Source organism: Setaria italica, chromosome II (assembly GCF_000263155.2).
Source record: "Setaria italica strain Yugu1 chromosome II, Setaria_italica_v2.0, whole genome shotgun sequence".
NCBI lineage: Eukaryota > Viridiplantae > Streptophyta > Magnoliopsida > Poales > Poaceae > Setaria > Setaria italica.
In genome coordinates, this window is record NC_028451.1 from 7,775,469 (window position 1) to 7,794,683 (window position 19,215).

At 44.5% G+C, this 19,215-nt stretch overlaps 1 pseudogene; it reads right to left on the reverse strand.

Moving 5' to 3' along the window:
- Positions 1 to 6,014: 6,014 nt before the first annotated feature.
- Positions 6,015 to 16,321, reverse strand: LOC101769965 (annotated as a pseudogene).
- Between the last annotated feature and the right edge of the window lie 2,894 nt (positions 16,322 to 19,215).

A 19,215-nucleotide genomic window follows, 5' to 3' on the forward strand; every position in this document is an offset into this window, starting at 1 on the left:
TTTCCCTCCATAACATCTTGAGTTGCATACCTGACAAATACATTGTGGAGTCATCTGGCCGCTCTCATTGCTGGCTTTTGGGGCACCGATGACCGTGTTTGGCGTCCGCTAAATACTTAGGACGCCATTGTTAGCACCTAGCAGCCATGAAATTATTTCTAAATTAAATCTGCAGCACATCACAACAAAATTCATCAGATCGCATTAGTATTTCCCATTTAGTATGACTGATGGACCAAGCTAGCGCAAAGTCAGAATCAAGTTTTAATAGTAACAGGTAGTCAACACGTCAAAATGAACAGAGACAAGAAAGGCTTGAATCTGAAACCAATTGAACATTAGTCAGTGGTAATTGGAACGATGGTTTTGTCTGCAACTAGTACGCGCGATGCGCATCGATACCAAAGATATTAACCTTAAATAATAAATTAAGTTGTTCTCTCCTTCAACTATGCTCAAACAACATCGTGTTGATGTATTAAAATAAATAAAAATCTGAAAATGAAGCAAAATTAAACATAAAATTGAACTGAAGCGCATCCAAATACAAATTCTCCAAAATTAACTGCTCCTTGCATCATAATGGTTGCGGATGCTCCTTGCATCATAATGGTTTCGGAGGGCCGCACAATAATTTCTTCACATGACAATTGCTGTTTCTTAAAAGTTTAGTACTCCCTCCTTTCCAAATTAGTATTCGTTCTGGATAGGCTATTGCATATCACCGTCCACGAACATATTGTCTACCACTAAAATCATAGGGCCGTTAATTCTTATAATAAATCTAAAAAATGCAAGCAACCGTGCTAATTCGGGGAGTAGAACCAAAGTGGATAGATTCCTTCACGAGGAACCTAACCAGCTCACCAATGCTCAGTTCACATCTTGTGTAACACCTTGTCAGCCGCATTATTGTAAATCCAAATGTGTCGGTCACTTATGAGGATAAATAGACTAATTTGAAAAGAAATCATCCAAATATTTTTTATGAAATTTACCCAATTAATATTTTCATCATCTCTATCTTCACTTTACATCTCCTGCACCCTCTATGTGAGCGGTTCGGAATGCCCAACCCTTCAACTTCTAGCATGCTTATCTCAACTCCATCACCGCTTTCTGGTCAGTTACCACCACAAATATATGTAAGAAAAAATTGGACATGATCCTGCAACACCAAAAGCCTTGAGACAATCTCAGAACAATGTCAACAGTTCATCACGACGCATATCAAACTATGGCATATTTCCACGTGATTCATAAGGGTTGCAACTTGCATCTTAAACAAATGACTGCAACTTTCAAACATGTACCAACGAATCGAAGGGTAGTGCACGCCTAACTACTTATAGCTTGATTAAAAATGTTATTATCTGATCTGCTCACAAATGGCAAATTCTTTAACCAAAATATTGTAAAAATTTTGAAACTTTGGCGTCAAATAGTTTTCATAATGTTTAGCATGAAAATATAGAAATCATGTGTTCATGTAAATTTATCCGGAAAAGTACCTAGTTACATATCCTCAAACTTATTATATATTAGAACTACTCCCCGTCCCATGCATGAAGAATTGAAGGTGCAATCTTTTTTTCATACAGATTAGTGGTAGTGTAAAATGACTCCCGTGTCACCATTTTGTTGGCCGCATAGCTAACCAGGATTACTAGAATCACAGCATCAAGTTCATTTTGGCACACAAATCAAAACTGACTACTTAATTTGCCAGGTAATTACGTTCAATTTATTGAATTGCACTCTCTTGTGGGTTTTTTTTTCAAAACTGGTGTATATTCTAAAAAGAAAAATTATGTTGATGAGTCATTAGAGTGTAGGGGTATATTTAAAAAGAAAAATTATGGTTAAATTTAAAAGGAATCCCTTATATTTTAACGGTTGCAAATAAACCTCTTAACTAAACCAGTGTATTAATCATCCTTACCTCAGCTCAACAATGGTTTATATGCCATCTCAGAGCGGTTTTGATTATATAATTGTCTAGCTAATCAATGGGCGACTCCCATTCTCCTCCTTCCAGTGCCATCATGGCCCCCACTGACAAACTAGCAAAGGTTAGGGTATATGTAGCAAAGGGTAAAGGGAAAAGTTTTGACGGGAAAATTAACGAAGCCAATTGGCATCAAACTGGTATATCGATAGGTTCGAGTTAGCATATGACATTGCTACCTAAGCAACAATTAGCTAGATGATTACATGGTCTAGATGTTTGTGAGATGGCATTAAACATATGTTAAGTCGATGTGAGGATGATTACCGCACCAGTTTAGTTAGTTAAGTAGTTGATTTGCACCAGGTGAAACATAACGGATAAAAGTTACCTTTTTATATAATATGTAAGGGATGAAAAATACACTTTTTCAATTTAAAACTGAAAGACCATAGAAAAGGAGGGAGTACCTACGTTTTGGTACAACCTTCGGGGTCTGGTTCCTGTATAGGAGTAAGAAAATACACCGGCTATGACGATCTTGAGGGAGTATGTTTGTTTTCGTATCATCTACATGGAGGCAGCAAAATCTTTTTTTTAAGACGTGCAGCACGTTTTTCATTAAGAAGAAGAGAATCACACGATACAACTTTAGGGAAACCCCAAAGTGCAAAGTTACAAGAGCCACGACCAACAACAAACAACATAAACATGACAACCGAGAAGAAAACTACCTCACCACCACCACACTAAATACGACCTAAGACGACTGATGCCTGCAAGAGAGAAAGACACCGTGAACACACGCATATCACCGCTTGCCTAACAACCCGGAGCCAGCAAAGGAAGAGTGAGGAGGTCATGCAAGACGATGCCTTCAAGAAGGAAGCGACGCCAACGCCGCCATCGTCCATCTATCCACGGATGAGCAGACCAAGTCTTCGCCTGGAAAAACCAAATGCATTTGGCGGCCACAACAACGCCCCCAACAAGGTGAGCTACGTTGAAGAACGCAACCGTTGTTGGCACCAGCGAATGCTAGGCAAGGCTTTTGCCAAAGGCCCCAGAACCAACTCCACATAGCCGACCGCCAAGGCTTGGATGAGAGCGAAAGCATCCCATCGAGCAATCCATGGCAACGATGATGAGGAACATCCGCAGGCACAGTAGAGAGGGACCACCATCACGACGACCGAAAAACAACCATGGAGCGATCAAGGAGCAACCAAGCGACCGAAGGGGGAACAGGCGGGCATGCCAGAGGGGCTCACGCCAGTGAGAAGAAGCGATCTTGGGGAGATCAGAGCACAACCTGGGTGTGGTGGTGTGTGGGTGTGGTGGGGGTGAGGGGAGGAGGAGGAGGAGGAGTGTGACCAAGGGAGGAGAGGAGGAAGGAGCGCGCGATCAACAGCCCCGTAGTAGCGCGCGGCCACTATAGACTCTACCGCCACTGGCGGGGCCCGCTTCACCCACGCACGCGCGAACCGGACGCTGCCGCTGCCGCAAGCTGCCACGCCCCCGCAGCAGCCTGCCGCCACCGTCGCCAAACCGACCTTTGGAGATTCCCTTCTGCCCACCGTCACCTGTAGATCCGGTGGTGGCCGTCGTCCAGCCACCGCGGGGTGGTCGCGGGGCTGCCGAAGCTGGCCTCAGGCAAGGTCCCCGCCGCAGCCACCAAGGATTAAGACGGGAGGACGAGGGAGGAAGGAACCGAACGCAGGTGCAACCCACGAACGGAGGTGCGACCGAACTGAGCCCCGGTGCCTTCCGCGACCCACCAGCACTGGAGGCAAGGGAGGCGGTGGTGGTGCCAGGCCAAGGGGTGACGGCCCAGGTCAGCAAGATCGGGCTAGGCACCGGTGCAGCCGAGCCTCACCGCAGCCCACCGGCGCCAGATGTGTAGGTGGGGGCGGACTGATCCACGGTGGCGGCAGGGGCGATGGCAACGCGAGCGCCCCGGTGGCCCCAAGGCGACGCTAGGCAAAGCATGGGCGGATCCGGAGCAGGGGAGGTCGGATCCGGCGTGTGGTGGCTGGAGACCACCCTCATCAGCGACGAGCAGCAACCCCGCAACCATGGCAACCTTGAAGGGGAGAGGAGGAGGGAAGGGAGGAAGGAGGGAGGGAGGGAGAGAGCGTGCGGGGCCAACTTCGACCTCGCCGCGGGCTGCCCGTGGCGGCCACCGGTGCTAGGGTTTGGGGGTGGCGGCGGGCTGGGCGGGTGCCCCCGAGTTGCTGGTCCATACACGTAAGAGATCTAGGCAGCAAAATCTTCAAGGTCTAGCACTTGAATGCCCCACACCTAGGAGATCTAGGCAGCAAAATCTTCAAGGTCTAGCACTTGAATGCCCTTAATGCGCAGCGTGGAACTAAAGTACGTGTACCATTATCGTCCTTGAATGCCCTTAATGCCCGGCGTGGAACTTGTAATCTCATTGACAAACATGCCTTACACCACCATGACTGCGACGGCTGCTGCCTATAAATACTTGCTATCTCAGCCCTTGAAGGCACACACACGGTTCAGAACACATCCACGGTTCACTAGCAATGGCAACGACATCCAAGTCCATGGCGTCCCCTGCGCTTCCTCTCCTTGCCATGGTGCTCATGCTCGCGGCTTCTGCTCTGGCCCAGGCACCAGCACCTGCGCCGCCACCGACACCGACAACAACGGTGGCGCCCTCTCCATCCCAAGCTTTCTGTCCTCCCAGCTTCGACACTCTTCAGGCCTTCCAAAAGGAAGCTGCACAACATGGGGATCAGAAGCTTTTTGCTTACTTCCCTCTCTTTGGATCGAGCGCAAGTATTACCAGCAAGATGACGGGTATCCTAAGCCAAAACCCTACCTGGAAACTATGCGTGTGTTTCCCTAATCCCTTCTTCATCCTAGGCTTAACGGGTCCTGAAGTGACATGCGCCTACTATGTAGGCTCAGTCTCGGTCTAAGCATCTATCCATGCAACATTGTTATGCTCGCAAGCATGACGCAACTGAAGTATGCGTGCAGCTTGAGTCTTACTCTTACACTACCGTATAGTATATGAATAAGTTGCCTTCTTAGGGCATGCATGTGTCATGTCTACGAGGACACTAGTTCTCATGTATTTGTGCAACACCAGGTAACTGGAGTTGACCGATTTGTGTAGCGTCGTGACATATGTTTATGTTGTTGTATGTCTGCTCCATATATATATACCGGAAGCATTATAAATGCTTTCTTTACTTGGAAGAATTTGACTTAAGATAAACTCAGAATCCATCCTATAATAGAAAGAGGTATGGGTCGAGCAAATGCTGCCATACTTCTCAATCTTGGCCAATTACAATCATCCACGAACTCCACGACACACAAAATCCGGCCTTTTCAGATGCACCATTCCACGATATAATGGTACCGTGAAATAACCAATAAGAACGAATCAAAAATCCACTTGATCCATTTGAACAATTCCGTGAACCGATACAACGAGAGCTCTTTTATAATGCACAATACTAGACTATCCTAGTGTGTCAAAAGGATATCCTAGTATTTTGCACAGTAAAAATGCTCCCAGGTGAAATGCATGTCTACACCAAGTCTCCAGCCTTACCCAACTTCCCCACTCTTGCTGACTGATTATTTATCTATTCGTTTCTCACGTTGTCTATTTTTAGAATCTACTAATTGCCAAATGCGAAACAAATTACATAGGATAGAAGTACATGATAGCACACTGCAGGATGAGGTTCATACACCTCATATACTTATCCATCCCAAATTGTAAGTCATTCCAAGAATCTTGGAGAGTCAAAGTATCTCAAGTTTGATCAAATTTATATGATAATATAATAACATTTATGATGTCATCTAAGTATCATTAGATTCTTCATCAATTATATTTTCATAGTATACCTATTTGATATCATAAATCTTTATAATTTTCTCTATAATATTGGTCAAACTTGAGATACTTTGACTCTCCAAGATATTTGGAATGACTTACAATTTGGGATGGAGGGAGTATTATTTAAGAATCATGGGGGCAAGTTTAACACTTGACCTCTGTATTACATCTTCATCATATTCACACGGAGTTCACATACATCGAAGTTATGGTGTCTTTGAGGTTATCTGGGTGGGTATACGCATCATCACGCTTGTACATGTTATCCATTACTCGTGCAACATTGACCGCCTAGCTTCTTCAAAAGCTCCTTAGGATGTGTCTGATCAAGACATCCCTGGACAATATCCATCCATGCTTCGTCGATTAGTGCTCTAAGCTTTTCATTGGCCTGATGTACTGTAATCCCATACTCCTTCATGCAAGTTTGCACCGTGGACACCACATGCTTTGAAACTTGTTCTCGCTTCAAGGAAGGGCAAAAAATACAGAGTACGGCAAATTTTTAGCTACTTAAACCGATAGGAGATCCTTTAGTCAATCTCTAAAATGGTAAGGGTAGTGGAAGAAACCAATAAATATATGTTAAAAAGTAATAAAGGTACAAACAAGCTCATGTACATGCACCAGCTATATATTAGAGTGTCAGCATGCATGTTGCAGATAGAAATAAAATGTTCACAACATTGATCAAGATTTATATGTCGGTAGAGAGTTGTGGTACCTCATGTGACACGATGTCATTACCAATGCGCCCGACAATACAAACAGCTCTTATCATTTTTGGACAGGAGAAAGCCCACTCAATGACCCCTCTAGTAGTTACATCCCCCATTAAAATGAAAGTGATGTTCGCTATGTGCATATATACAAGCACTGCTACCCACTGAAACTTGTAGGTGTTCTTTAACTTTTGCTGGTACATAGCGTTCATCGCGCCATTTCTCCATAGCACGGTAACGTTTGGCCATGTCAATAAACTAAATATAAAGGTGAACAAAATGTTAAACATAAACCCAAAAGGATATGGGTCTTACGTGTTTTTTGCATGGTGTAATCGTTGGAGAAAAACTTACCAATTTTTGACCGATTCAGCGTACTTGTTTTTCTGAAGTTTTAACTCTTCGACAATATCATTTATAGTGTTAATAGGTATGAAGATGAATAATTCCTTCACCAATGCAGGCAATTTGTCTGCGCCTTGTTTATCCCACCTATAATCATATCATCCACTTCAAGCAAGTTATAGTTTGTCACGGCAAAATAGAAAAAAACCATATATGATGTATAATTTGTGTTCATCATTCTATAAGTATCAAAGAAAGGGTCAACCTTTCCAGAGAAGAAATGAATATCTCATATTCTTCGATCGTGCTATAGTTGTCACAAAAGTCATCCATCAGCGACACAAGTTTCAGGAACTTTGTCAGCACTATCCGTGATGAATACGACTGGTGAGGCTCATAAACAAACCCAAGCATATCCAAAAATGCATCTCCGCTACTCTATCCCGTGCAAATCTTGCATATGCCTGTGACTGGAGACCTTTCCACCATCAGTTAAACATGATTAGCACAAGACAATATTTTGCAGTTCAACTAAAGAAATGCCAACTTCCCGGTGCAAAAATAACAGTGTGCCCCCTTACACTGTAAGAGCTTTCAACTCCTCACAACACAGAGCCTGCAGAATGTTGTAGTCCAACGTAGCAAATTCCAGTATGGTGTCATTTCGTGTAACCTTTTTCTCATACAAATTTTTTTTTTGATGAAACAGGAGGGGATGATCATCCCCTGCTGGATATATATTTAAGAGAGAACAAAAGTTGTATAATTACAAATCAAGAAACAAAGAAGGAGAGAAAGAAAATCAGAAAAACTACAATGAGTGCTCTAGCCATTCAAACATTGGTTGTTTCCAAGCCTCTTTTACTCGTAGAACAACTTGAGTAAAAACAGTCCTAAACCTCCTCATAGCATCTTGGATGGAGGGAGTAATATTTCTGAAAATCCAATCATTTCTTGCCATCCAAATATGCCAGCTCATGAGCACAATGATTTCCATAAAAAACGGGACTTGCAGCTGAGTTTTAAAGCTGGTAAGAATTGTGTAAGGCTCATCTTCCAGGTTAGCAAAAAGACTGATATTGATCCAACACTCTTGGGCAAAGGGACATTGCAGTAAAAGATGGAACAAGGTTTCCTCACTATCATGCGGACACAAGACACAAGAATAAGAAGGCAGAGTCATGTGTTTTCTTCTAAGCACATTTCTAGTACTTAGTCGTTCATTAAGAAGGAGCCAGAAGAAAAACTTGTGTTTACTTTGACATCTAGACTTCCAAAGCCATCCAAAAACCGGATGCACCTGTCGATGCCCAGACAGTACATGATATGTTTTTGATGAGGAAAAGTGAGAATTGCCCCAGATATATGCCCAACAGTCATGATCTTCATTAAATTGGATTCCATTCAGATCTGTACCTAATTGAAGCAGCTGATCCATAGCTTGGGTTGATAAAGGCAAATTGAAAAGCTGGTGCAAGTTAGGCAGGTCATAAGCTTTCCTAACAGATATATCAACCTTTGTAGTGAAAGAGTATAAGTGTGGTTACTCTTGTGCAGGGATCTTATTATTCCACAAATCATGCCAGAGAAGACAGGTCTGACCACTATGCATAGTTACAGATGCTAGACCTTTGAATTTATCCAAGAGTTTCACAACATCTTTCCACCAAAAGGATCCTTTTTGAACTTGTCCTGGTAACCTGCCAGAAGCATAATATTTCTCCCAAATTAGATGTACCCATGGTATGTCTGATTTGTTCAGGAACTTATGAAGGTACTTAAGAAGAAGAGCTTCATTCTGAGTCCTTAGATTTAACACCCCAAGGCCACCCTCTTTCTTTGGTAGACAAACAAGATCCCAGGCAGCCTTTGGAGGTTGCCTATTATTTATATCAGAATTTCTCCAGAGGCAACATTTTCTATATTTGTCCACTTGTTTATATACTGTCTTGGGAAGCTGGAAAGTGCACATATGAAACATTGGCATGGCTGTAAAAATTGAATTTGTCAACTGAAGCCTCCCTGCATCTGACAGAAATTTTGATGTGGATACCAACCGCCGTTCACATCTAGTGACCATAGGCAAGAACTCCTCAATTTTTGGCTTGGTAAGTCCAAGTGGAAGCCCTAAATAGGTAAAGGGAAGTTTACCAATAGCACATCCAAAAGTCTGTGATAGGAATTGCAGTTTTTCCTCTGTGATATTAATGGGTACCATCATTGATTTACAGAAGTTGACCCTTAGGCCAGTGGACAGTGCAAAATTGTGAAGGAGCTGCTTCAAATGTAACAATTGGTTAGGACATCCCTCCATGATTATTAGGGTATCATCAGCATATTGCAGAATAGGGAAATCCGAACTGTATGTCAGAGGAATTGGTAGTGTGAGGTGGCCTTGTTCTTTGGAGTCATTTACAATGGTTTGTAATAAGTCAGCCCCTAGGACAAAAAGAAGGGGTGAAAGGGGATCACCTTGCCGGACTCCTCTTTTGCATGCAAACCTTTTCCCAGGGATGCCATTCAAAAGAACTGAAGAAGTACCAGAAGCAAAGATTTGTTCCATCCAATGAATCCATTTGTCACCAAAGCCCTTATTCTTCATGATTGCCAACATGGCCTGGTGCTCAATTTTATCAAATGCTTTTTCAAAATCAAGCTTGAGGATGACTATCTCCTTTCTGGACTTATGGCATAAGTGAAGGTATTCAAATGCCCAAGCAAGACAATCTTGTATAGTTCTGGTCCTGATGAAGCCATACTGATTTACATGCACAAGAGATTTGATCACAGATTGCAATCTATTAGCCAACAACTTGGTCAGAAGTTTCATAGAGGTGTTCAAAAGGGATATAGGCCTATAGTCCGATACATGTGCTGCCCCTTCCACTTTAGGTATCAAAGTTATCAGAGATCCATTTATACTCCGTAGGGAAACTGTGCCAGAGTAGAAAGCATCACAAAGATCATAGAAATCCTGCTTGATGATCGACCAGCACCTCTTTATGAAGGTTGTATTAAATCCATCTGGACCTGGACCCTTATCATTCGGCATAAGCTTGATAACAGAATCTATCTCTGCATGAGAAAATGGTTCCTCCAGGCAAGACAGATCTTCCACTTGGTGCAATAATTGCTGTAGATCAAAAACCATAGAATTGTATTCAGTAGTACCCAATCTTTCCTTGTATGCATCCCAGAGAATTGCTTCCTTTTCCAAATGATTATATTTCGGGGTCCCTGTTATGTCTGCTAGGGATCTAATATAACTTTTACCATGCTTGATGGAAGCATTTGCATGAAAGAATTTCGTTGACTCATCACCAAACTTGATCCATTTAATTGAGCCTCATTGTTTCCAATAGATATTTTGCTGCTTGAGTAAAGTTTGCAACTGTTCCTGTAACAGAACCTTGAAATTCCATTCAATAAGAGACAAGTCTCTATATTCCTCAATTAGTTCCATAAATGAGAGGGACAACTTCACATTGGATAGTAGGGACTTTAGATTTGAGAGGTGAGACTGCCATGCTCTTAGCACCCTTCTGAGATTCTTGAACTTCTGAGTAATAATTCTTGCTCTATCAGTTGCCTGTATTGGGACCGACCAGCCATGTGAAACTATGCTCATGAACTGATCATGTTCAAGCCAATAGTTCTCGAATCTAAAGAGCTTGCCCTTCGGAATATCAGAAGCGATGTTGATTACACAAGGAGAGTGATCTGAAGTTTCCATCACCAAGGGATAGGCCATTGTGTTTGGATGGTTAAGAACCCAAGAATTAGATGTGAAAAACCAGTCTAACCTTTCCAACAGAGGTACTTGTTGTTTATTTGACCATGTAAAGCACTTTGATTTTAGAGGAATCTCCACTAAGCCAAGCTTGTTAATTGCCTCATTGAATCGAAACATGTCATTGTGATTACCCCCAGGCTTGTTTCTATTGGATGGCTCTCTTATGAGGTTAAAATCACCCACCACTAACCAGTCAAAATCATCTGGCATCCGTATATTTTGAAACCACTGAATAAACGCAATTTTCCCCTCCACAGAACAAGGCCCATAAACATTTGTTAAAATCCATTCCCAATCAGTAAGATTGGAGGAGAGCTTCACTAAAATAGCATATTGATTCATGAACACCAAATCACCATGAAACACAGAAGATTTCCAGATTATTGCAAGACCACTAGAAGCCCCTTGTGAAGGCAAAAACTCAAATTTATCAAAAGAGGATGGGCAAAAAATTTTGACGAATGCACTGTCAAAGGCTTCCCTTTTTGTTTCCTGGAGGCAAATGATGTCACAATTACTTTCAGAAATTTTATCTTTAACTGAATGTCCCTTTTTGTTTCCTGGAGGCAAATGATGTCACAATTACTTTCAGAAATTTTATCTTTAACTGAATGTCACTTTTTGTCAGAATTAATTCCTCTGACATTCCAGCACAAAACCTTCCAGATCCTTTTGTTAGGACTAGAGTTCATTAAAAGATATAAGGCAAGAGTTCAGCAACCATAGTACTGTATGAATAACATCAGTACAAAGACACAAAAGAAAATTACTTCCAGAATGATAAAGACCCATAGGTACATAACAAAAAAGGCCTTGTGTATACTTGAGAAGCAAAATAAAGTAACTAGTCCCCCTTCCAAGAGCACTACTTTCTGGGCTTCTTCTTCTGATCTTTTGGGACATTATCAGCTTCATTTTTGTCAGCTTTCTTCTTGGCTGGCTTCCTTCCACCAGGGGGAGCTGCAGGCTTTGATTTCTTATTCAGAGCAACCACTGATAACTTCGAAGAGTCAATATTACAGAATGACTCTCCCAGGTTACGAATCACAGACTGTGTCAAGAGCGGTGGCTTTACCGAGCAACCAATGCAATTTCTGTCCTTACATCCTGAAGCTTTAAAACCATTATTGTGTTTGGCAGTCCTGGTACTCCGGCGAAGTTCATCATCAGAAAGAGGGTTACCAGAGACATCTTGAGTTACCTTATCCATCATGGAGGCCTGCTGAAGAAGGGACTTGGACCATGGGCCAGCTGAAGCAGCAACCTTTTTAAGCAACCCCTGAACCGGCGTAACTGGAGAAGACTGAGTGCTGTTGGCTGAGTCACCCGAAGGAAATCCAGGCCCAGCACACTGGGGTGTAGTTGCGGCAGTAAATGGAGAAGCAGAGGAACTCGTAATGAGGGATTTATCAGAACCTTCAAATATGATACCTTTGCCTTTGTTATCAACTGCTGTCTTGGCACAAGCTGTAGCTACAGAATGAGGACATTTCAAAGGGATCGAAAATTCCAGAAATTGGTCAGACTCCAGGCATTGCATAGCTGGAGATGACAGAAAATTCTTGGCCCACTCAAAATTTCCAGGGGTAATCAGTTGAGCCATAAAGAATGAGGCCCAAGAAATAGGGACCTCTACCTTGGGTTCATCAGATGCCGAAGAGAAATGTATAGCCCACTGCCTATAGAATTCAGCACTTGGCTGATTGGAAGGTTGGCGATACAATGAGTCCATTTGGGCAAAAACTGGATCCTGACTAGGCTGTATAACCTCCACATAACCCAGGTGCATAAGATCATTATTCTCATCTGCCAACTGAATATCCTGGTCCTGATTGCCTCCCAGCAGCTCATTCTCATTTATTTCATCTTGCACCATCTGAACTGGTTGTCTATCAGCCTGAGGAATGAAAACCTCAACATGAACAGGTTGCTCCATCACCTGGTTAGCTATAGGAAGGTCATTATCAGAATTATCTGATCCTTCAATCACTTGGTTGTTTACTGCCTCATTACCTTCCTCCTCTATTTCCTCATCTAAAGGAGCCAAATTATCAATTCCCCCCAAATCATCAGCAATGGCCATGTTCAAATCAAATTCTGGGTTATCCCCTTCTGCTCCCTGACCATGGTTCCTAGGATTAAGTGTAGGCAATGCCTGAACAATAGGGACAACAGGATCTTCCTGGGCTATTTGTGGGCTAATGAAAGGCCCATTATCTTGTGCATCCAGCCCATCTGGCCAAAGGCCCCATTGTGGTGCTGGCTCCTGATTAACCGGTTGATTAGCATTGAGATTAACATTTCCTGGATTTGCCACATTACCAGAAGGCTACCCATAACCAAAGAAATCAAATAGAGTTGGTTCCACATCATCAGGCCGCTGTCCTTCATCAGCAGGACCCCCACCTAGCATTCTATATTGCAAAATTTCACACTGCGCAGTCCAGGAATTCCCTTCAAAATCCTCACCTTCTGAACAAACAAGGAACCATGGTATTTCCGAGAGATCAACAACTCTTATTTTGGCAACAATTTTGGCCAAATTATTGGGATCCTCTTCCCAGACCAGGAGCCTACCAAATTCCGCAATAGCCTTTTCCAGGTCCGCTTTTGTCCAGTAATCAATATTAAAACTGAGAAGCATGATCCAGACTTCACAATTCATAGTTATGAGACGATTATTCCAGCCCTTATTATAATCTGAAAAAGAGATCCTATACTGGCCATACTCATGAGGGCCCCCACCAATCAGGAAATCTTTTTCATGCACAAACTGAAAACGAACATAGGCTTGGCCATACGGGCAAGGCTGAATGGACTGGACCCCCATTCGACACCGATTCCTCAAGAAGTCATCAAGCAGATCTCTTATGGATTGAAATGATACCTGCTGATGAGGAAGGGGCTCGATGGTTGCTATCACCACATCACACTGATTTCGCTGAGGAGCACCAAGAATGACTCTGGACATTGGCTTACGGAAGCCCACCAACTGCCTCTGGGAACCACGAGGAAGAAATGGAGTAGGATCTACAAATCTGTACGCCATTGGGGCCGGAGGCGGATGCTCCGAGGGTGCCTGCTGTCGCCAAGACAAGTCACCCAAGGAGAAGAGCTGAGGAATCTGCGGCGAGGAGCAATGAGGGTGCGCTCCAGCCAAAGGAGGAGGATCACGGCGGCTGGATTGCGGCCGCGAGGAGGTAGGCAGCTGCGATTGCTGCGTCGGAAGCTGGGAAGGTGAAGCGATAGCACCGGCAAATGCGGCTGTAGAGGAGAGTTGCCAAAGAACTATTTCCTTCGGAGCAGCAGCAGGAGCACCCAGGAGGTACCGACCCAGATGTTGGAAGGTTCCTACAACCGGTGAAGCAGTTGTTGAGGGCCCACTTGTCATAGCCTCATGGGTTTTAAACCATCGGTGAACATTTACATCCTTCCAACCAGATTGAAAAACCGAATTGGAGAAGGTGCTATTCATGGACAGGCCAAGAAATCTTGGTGGGTATCTGCAAAAGTTGGCGACATGGCCCAGCCGGAAACAAAGCCCACAACGAACAGGCCGAAGACAGGAGGCCCGGTTATGCTTATTGGAGAAACACCTTGAGTATGATAGGCGGCCCAAATGAGAAGCAAGTGCCACATTCAAATCTAGCGCCAAGTTAGCAGGTGACCTTGCTGAATTATCAACTTGCAATGATGGCCCCAGATTAAGCCCCAAATTAACTCCGGTAAAAGATGAGTTTGAATTCGAAATCCACCCAGATGTCGTGTTCTTCGCTGGCGAAATATGCTGAGAATCCCAATTCTTGCCCAGGCGATGAAAAACAGAAGACAAATTCCTTGTATTATGCCGAATATATGCATCAGAGGAGAAAGATCTAACTGGAATGAGATTTGATCCAGTCAGAGGCAAATGATCATGATGATGAGCCTTCCTAGAAACCACTGTTTTCCAATCCGAGCTAATTCCTTGAGCGGAGGAAAGGACGGATCGTGCAAACTGAATTTCCCGTTCATTACAGAGATGAAAAGCCACCTTGAAAATATCACATTGAAAGATCCCCAATTGGTAAACTAGAAGACCAACTTCCTTGGAGAAGACACAAAACTTGAAAATCCAATCCTCCAATTCAGACACTTGAAAGAGGTCAGATGAACCTCCCAGGGCTGATTGTAAAAGAAAGCCAACATGCTCAACAGTCAACTTCAACTTTGATCTCGTGAAGGTTGCAATCAGCCAAAAGCTCGATCCAGAAGAAGGAGAGGCAGAAACCGAGACTCCAAGGAGGGATCGTACCTTTTTGGAAAATTGAAGACCAGGACGAAGGTCTACCAATGAGGAATCCATGGAGAAAAATCCAGAAGGAAGAGAGAAACGATCGCCGGCGCCGAGAACCGGCGGGACCTGATCCCCGGAGACCAGAAGGTCACCGGCGGGAGAGCGCCTCCTCGCTCATCTTAGCAGGAGCTTTCGTTAGCTGAGAAGTATTGGTTTATATGGCTAATTGCTTTGGAGCTTGTGATACCTTTCTCATACAAATTGATATAGCGCCTTGCTTCCACTCTTTCCACTCTCCTGTAACTAGGTGTTTCCAATGTGTATTCCACCTCTGCTGCCAGCTCTGGATCTAAAGTTTTCATCATAGACTGGAGGCGGCTCTTGGTGAAAGCCGTGGCATTGTCAAGTATCTCTTCACCGCGAGTTCTGAGATGCGCAGCATCATACAGCGCCAGCAGACATTTGGCATCGTTACTTGTTGTTCCTTGGTCATCTCTAAACTTCACAAACACATCTGCTTATATAATTAACCAGACGTATGTGTTAGTGAATATCAAAAATTAGTTGCACATTATATAAACTATAAAGTAATACTTTAGCCAACACATTTTTAGATAACGGATAAAAAATACGGCTTCAACCATGCTCCGATCCTCCTTTTTGTTTCCTATTCCAGAGGAGTTGTTTTACTGCCTTACCGGAAGAGACATTGTGCCCATGCTTTCTGAGCAACTAATTAAAACCGCAGGGATTCGACATATAGCTCGCATTGCAGCCTCCTTCAAGCTGGGCGTCTTCAATATCACCCAGCAACTCATCTATCTCCTTGTAGTGGTGTCCCACTCCGATCCGTTGCAGTGTGTCGACAAGCTCCAGCTTGAGAGCCAGTTCGGAAGAAGCACTGGTGTCAAGTATGATCTGCCTCACCTCCTCCTGCTTGATCCGTGCATTCTCCTTCATGAACTGAAGTTGCAACACTAGTAACATGACACATCGCATGCATGCACAAACACACACACGTCTTGACATATTTTTCTACTAGGATGCAAATGGATACCCAAACCCAATAGTGTGTTCTGGGTCGGTCATTAATTACTATGGCATGCCACTCTATTTTATTTCTACTCCTAAATTATTTACACAGAATGTCATTCTAGTTCATTTTATCAACTTTTTGGGTCGACCCAATGACCCAAAGTATTTATAACTTGCATCACACTTGCAATGGAGTGCATGGCTGGTGTTCAAGGAAGAAGTCGCCCCAGATGCTTGGGGTGTAAGGCCGGGGCTTGCGCTGCAGGATGACCTCTTGCGAGGCCACAGCGAGCACAGGGCTGCCGCATGTGCCCATTGATCGATGAACGTGCGTATGACTGGCGCCGATCGATCAACGTGGAGGATGGTTGGCTTGGATGGTAGATGACTGAAGAACGTCTTTGCTGGCTTTATATAGAACCTGCGAATCGGCAGCTTTGAGAAGATCATGCGCTTGTAGGCGATTTTTTGCCAAACACCAGCTGCCTAATTAGATAGTCCAAGCATAGTGGTAATAATTACACTATTTTGATGTCATTATATAGTATAAATTGTGCTTCTTCTCGGCCAACAGCCCGGAAAATTGTCTGTTCAAACCTGATGAAGTGATGGCACAAATAACATATAAATTATCGGTTCATAAATCATAATACTATGGTCTGGTTTTCAATTTCTAACTACGAAATCATTTGTATCAGTGGTTGTAAACTACTATTGGAATTTCTATTATTGTTCACCTTGAGTCGACGGTGATGACCATTGACCTGCACCTATAACAGCACTAGCCTCCTCCCTCCCCGAGCTACTGCTATTCAAACTGAAGCACTGAGCTTCTGTTGTAATAAACAGCAGCAAACTCAAGGGAGGCATCAGCCTTTATTCTGGATTGAAAGGGAGGAAGCTCATTTATCAGAGGAGCATTTGTTTTTTTATCCAAAATTAGTTACAATGTTCTAGTTATCTTGATTGATTTGATATGTTATCTCTAGATTCAAGGGCATTGTTGCCATTATCACATTCAGTTCTACCCTACAACCATCAGTGACAAGTCATTAATACAAACCCTCTAGAATGGACGGCGATTAGTTTACCCAAGTTTGCTATTTAATAATCTTTAAGCGGCCATTTTGTTTTTCAAGTGCAGCTAAATTTTAGTCCAAAATTAAACACATATGCAACTTTTTTTTTCTAAACACAGCTATTTCTTAGGTTATTAATTCCACTGGTCACCCCATAGTGCACACCAACTTCTTCATTTTACTAAGTCTTCCCGTGTGTGCTCCCTTAACATTTTTATTTCTTACTCTATCTCCTTTCTATAAGCCTAATAATTCTATCAACGAGCATGTGGGTTCTTAAATATAGTCTAAATAGCATCTAAGATCGAGATGCAATATATGTCTCCTGCTTAGATTGTTTTTTTTTAACAAATGGGCATGAGACTGTGCCAATTTCATTGATAGAGAAGAGGATACAAGAATACAGCCCTGGAAGGCTCTAATCAGGAACGAAAAACCAACAATATAAAGCCACAAAACCAAAAGACTCCACAACTCTATCATCACCGGCCGCCACAACATTTCTAGCTTTTGTATCTAAAGATCAAACACAAGAGACGGAGTACCTCCCTAATAACCACAACACTAGCTTGCTTGTCGCCGAGATGGCTGTTGCTATGCAAAGCCAATCGCCACCACAGCACCAGATCATCCTCATCCACAGGTCATGCACACAGTCATTGAAAACCCCAGACATTGCTTCACAACATCAGAAATCGAAGGAGAAGTAGACTGCACCGTGCCGAGAAGGTCGCCGCAATGCAGGGAACCATCGCCGTAATGTCGCTGCCACACCGCACTCCCAAATTGACCAAAGAAATCCATCAGATCCGGACCACTTAAGACTGTCTCGCAGTCACCACCATGAAAACACAAAGCGGGGGGGCGGGGGGGGGAGGGGGGGCTTGCCACTTCCACCGCCGGACTTCTCACCTCAATCCCGTCGCCTTGAAACAAACAAAGCACGCAGGGGTCTTGCCTCGCCCACCGCTGGACTCCATCTTATGCATCACCATCAAAGTGGTAACGTGGCACTGCCCCACAACTCTAAGCTCCGCCTCCTTCTGCCAAGTCGCCACCGAGATCTCAACTGCACCGCAAGCACAGCCACCAGAAGCCTCTAGAGATACTGGTCCAACTAGTTCTTTTTCCCACCTCGTCGTGTCAACATGCCATCATTGCCGCTTGCGTTGTCTTTCGACGATGTCCCACGCCGAAGTAGCCCCAGCTGTGTCGGGCTAACCACCGTAGGCCGCTGCAAGGTGTGTTGCCGGCACATTGTTGTTGTTGCGAGCGCCATCTTCCGACATTGTTCTACACCACATTAGCTGCTGCAAACCAGGACCAACCGCCACGTTCTGCTGCAAGCAACCTGACCAACACACATGTCGCAACCTGAAGCCATCGCCACGCCATCGATGAACCAGCTCCATCTCCTTGGTGTTGTCATCTCCCCAAAGCCACACAATGAACCACCGCGGCCTTCAGCACCGGTACAAACACTCACCGCTTGCTATAGATGCCAGCATCACCGACTGGTAGCAACCACACCAACGACGAGGCAGCTCCGGTGAGCCACCGCAACACATGGCCGCTGCACGCCGCAGCTCACATGGCCTCATGCCGGCGCTGCGCACGACCGCATGTCGCAGCCCACCCCGCTGATGGCCGCCCGCCGTAGCTGCGCGCAGCATTCTGCCAAGGCTAGGAAGAACCGCACGCTGCTATCTGAACGCTAGGCGCCCACCAGCTACCCGAGACTAGAATGGCAGCGCAGGGCCAACGCCAGCCAGCCACAGCCATGGAGCCTCGGCTACCGCAGCACAGCTGCCGCTGACAACCGCAGCCATCGTTGCAAGCGCTAGGCAGCCGCTGTGGGCCCCTTGAGCGTAGATCTGGCGGCCTGCTGCCCAGATCCAGGCTTCCGCCACCCGGATCTGCGATGCCACCGAGCAGGGCTGCCGGCCTCCGGCAAGCTTGAGCGGTATCTCCATTATAGCCACATGAAAGAGAAGGAAGCTGAGAGAGGAGGAAGAAAGAGGAGAAAGGAGGGGTGGAGAGGGCAAGAGGAGGGGTAGGCCGCCGCCGCCAGCAGGCAGCGGCGACAGCGGCCAGCTGAGTGGTTGGGGGGGGGGGCGGGGGGGGGGGGGGG